Below are 3,377 nucleotides of genomic sequence, written 5' to 3' on the forward strand. Positions count from 1 at the left end.
AGGGAGTGAAGCACCAATAATCCTTCCAGCTGTGTTCACTATGCTGCAGGGCTTTCCTGTTGTATTCAGTGCAGCTTCAAGCCCCACACAGCGATACAGCTGGAGAGGATGCTCTCAATGGTGCCTCGGTAGAATGTGGTCATGATGGCTGGTGGAGCACTTGCTCGCCTGAGTTTCATAGGAAGTACAGGCGGCGCTGAGCTCTCTTCGCCAGTGATGCAGTGTTGGTGGTCCAGGAGAGGTCTTCACTGATGTGCACCCCCAGGAATTTGGTGCTGCTCGCTCTCTCTCCACCACAGCACCGTCGATGGTCAGTGGCAGGTGTTGGGTGTGACCTCTCCGGAAGTCAACAACAATCTCTTTGGTCTTGCTGGCGTTCAGCAGGAGGTTGTTGTCCCTGCACCCGCATGGTCAGATGGTCGACCTCCAACCTGTATTGAGTCTCGTCGCCCTTTAGTGATGAGACCCACCAGAGATTGTGTCGTCAGCAAATTTCACTATGTGATCGTTGCTGTAGGTTGCAGTGCAGTCATCGTCAGCAGGGTGAAGAGCAGCGGACTGAGCACGCAGCCTTGGGGGGGCCCTGTGCTCAGTGTGATGCTGCTTGAGGTATTGTTGCCAACACGTTACTACTTGGGGCCTCTGACAGAGGGAAGTCCAGTAGCCAGTTGCAGAGGTAGGTACTGAGTCCCAGTTTGTCAAGTTTGCAGATGAGTTGTTGTGGTATTATGGTGTTGAATGCAGAACTGAAGTCTATAAACAGCAATCTCACATATGAGTCTCTTTTTTTTCCAGGTGGGTGAGGGGCTGGGTGGAGGGCAGAGCAGATTGCATCCTCTGTAGACCGCTTGGCTCGGTATGCAAACTGGAAGGGGTCCAGGGTGGGGGAGAATGGCTTTGAAATGTGACATGACAAGCCGCTCGAAGCACTTCATGATGATGGGTGTCAGTGCCACAGGGCGGTAGTCATTGAAGCAGGATGGAGCAGTTTTCTTCGGCACAGGTATGATGGTGGCAGCTTTGAAACATGATGGGACGATGGCTTGCTTCAGGGAAGTGTTAAAGATGTCTGTGAAGACATCCTTAAGCCCCCGCGCAGTCCTTCAGCGCCACGACCTAGGATGTTGTCTGGACCTGTTGCCTTCACGGGTGTTGATAGCAGCAAGTGTCCTCTTCACGCTGTCAGCAGAGAGGCACAGGGGCTGCTCATGTAGAGGGGATGGGTCTTCTGTGGGCAGGTGCTGTTTGTGCTTCAAAGCGAGCAAAGAAGCGGTTCAGGTTGTTGAGCAGAGGGATGTTGCTCTCACAGCTCTGTGGCGCGGGCTTGTAGTCCGTGAGGGCCTGAATGCCCTGCCATAGGCTTTGTGTGTTCCTGCTGTCTTTGAAGTGGGTGGTTATCTTGTGAGTGTATTCCTTTTTTGCTTCCTTTATGCCACGGGACAGGTTGGCTCTCGCTGTTTTCATGCCAGCTTCATCCCCAGCTCTGTAGGCTTTGTCTCTGGCCCTCAGCAGCCTGAGGACATCCCCTGTCAGCCATGGCTTCCAGTTAGCCAGTGATGATGTCTTTTTTTGTGGGTCACATCATCGATGCATTTGGTGATGTAAGAGGTTACAGTGTCTGTATACTCCTCTATGTCTGTCCGGTTGTTGTAAGTGGCTGCCTGCTTAAACATTTCCCAGTCTGTTGTGTCAAAGCAGTCTTGAAGAGCATCAGAGGCTCCCTCAGGCCCACACTTTTACCTGCTTACGAACCGGTTTGTTCGCTTTACCCTTTGTCTGTATCGCGGGCATTAGCATAACAGTGATATGGTCTGAAAGTCCAATGTGGGGGAGGGGGGTGGCTTTGTATGCTCCTTTGTGTGTAGTGTAGACCAGGTCCAGGATGTTATCTCCTCTTGTTGGAAAATCAACATGCTGGTGTAGCTTTGGAAGTACAGTTTTGAGATCAGCATGGTTAAAATCTCCAGTGAAGATGGTGAAACCGTCTGGGTGTGCCGTCTGTTGTTCACTGACAGCCTGGTACAGTTCACTAAGAGCCGCGTTCTTATCGCTGGTGTTGTTGGTAGGCGGGATGTATGTGTTATAAGGTGTTGATTTAGCATCAACATGGCTTTGAAGCTGCTATTAAGGGAAAAAAACTTATGATGCCCTTAATGCATGCAATTCATATTGCTTAGGATGCCCTTAATGCATGCAACTCATGAGCTGACGTCAGGAGATACAGGCCTTTCATCTGCTAAGAGTTAGCATGAGCTGACGTCAGGAGATACAGGCCTTTCATCTGCTAAGAGTTAGCATGAGCCGAGTTAGCATGAGCTGACGTCAGGAGATACAGGCCTTTCATCTGCTAAAGAGTTAGCATGAGCCGAGTTAGCATGAGCTGACGTCAGCGTTCTCCACAGAAGGCACACTGATCACTCTAAATCTACAGTGCTGTTGTCAAACCCACACACACAGCCCAAAGGTCTGCAGGAGAAAAGAGTGCTAATTAGGGAGAGGTATGTCACACACTCACACACTCTCTCTCTTTTCTCTCTCTCCCTCTCTCTCACCTTACACACACACACACACACACACACACACACACACACACACACACACACACACACACACACACACACACACATGTAGATAGATAGATAGATAGATAGATAGATCCCCAGGGGAAATTTAAGGTCTCAGTAGCATACAGACAACACACACACATTCACTAACAGCAGAAAAAGTAATTAAAAGTATATAATATAAAAAACACAACTAAGCAATAAGGACAGTAGAAGATATACTAAAGAGTAGAATATACTAAATATACTAAAATACAAGAGTAGAATATACTAAATATACTAAAATACAAATTATACTAACTAACACTTAATCTAAATCAATTCTAAAACAGTATCCACATAGTGGGTGATTAATCAATCAAGAGGCTTTGCAATGACTGAGGCAGGGACTGAACCTGTGATTCTCTGTGCATAGTAAGGTAAGGTAAGGTGCTCTGTGTGAATGAGTGTCATAGTAATAGTGCAAATGAGTCCAACAGTGCAACGATTGCAAGAATAAAGTCTATATATCTAAATACCGGTATCTATATATATATATATATATATATATATATATATATATATATATATATATATATATATATATATATAACTATATTATATATTATATATTTATATATAGAGGTATGTGTCTGAAGGGGCGGACGGTGGAGGAGTAAAAAACTTCATCATTCTCTCTCTCTCCTCCTTATTCTCTCCATCTCTCTTTCACTCTCCCTTTCTCTCTCTTTCCCTCCCTCTTTTCCTTCATATCGCTCTCTTATTCTCTCCCTCTCCCCTCCATCTCCTGCTCTCTCTTTCTTTTCCCCTCTC

The sequence above is a fragment of the Alosa alosa genome, chromosome 9 (genome assembly GCF_017589495.1).
Source record: "Alosa alosa isolate M-15738 ecotype Scorff River chromosome 9, AALO_Geno_1.1, whole genome shotgun sequence".
Taxonomy (NCBI): Eukaryota; Metazoa; Chordata; class Actinopteri; order Clupeiformes; family Clupeidae; genus Alosa; species Alosa alosa.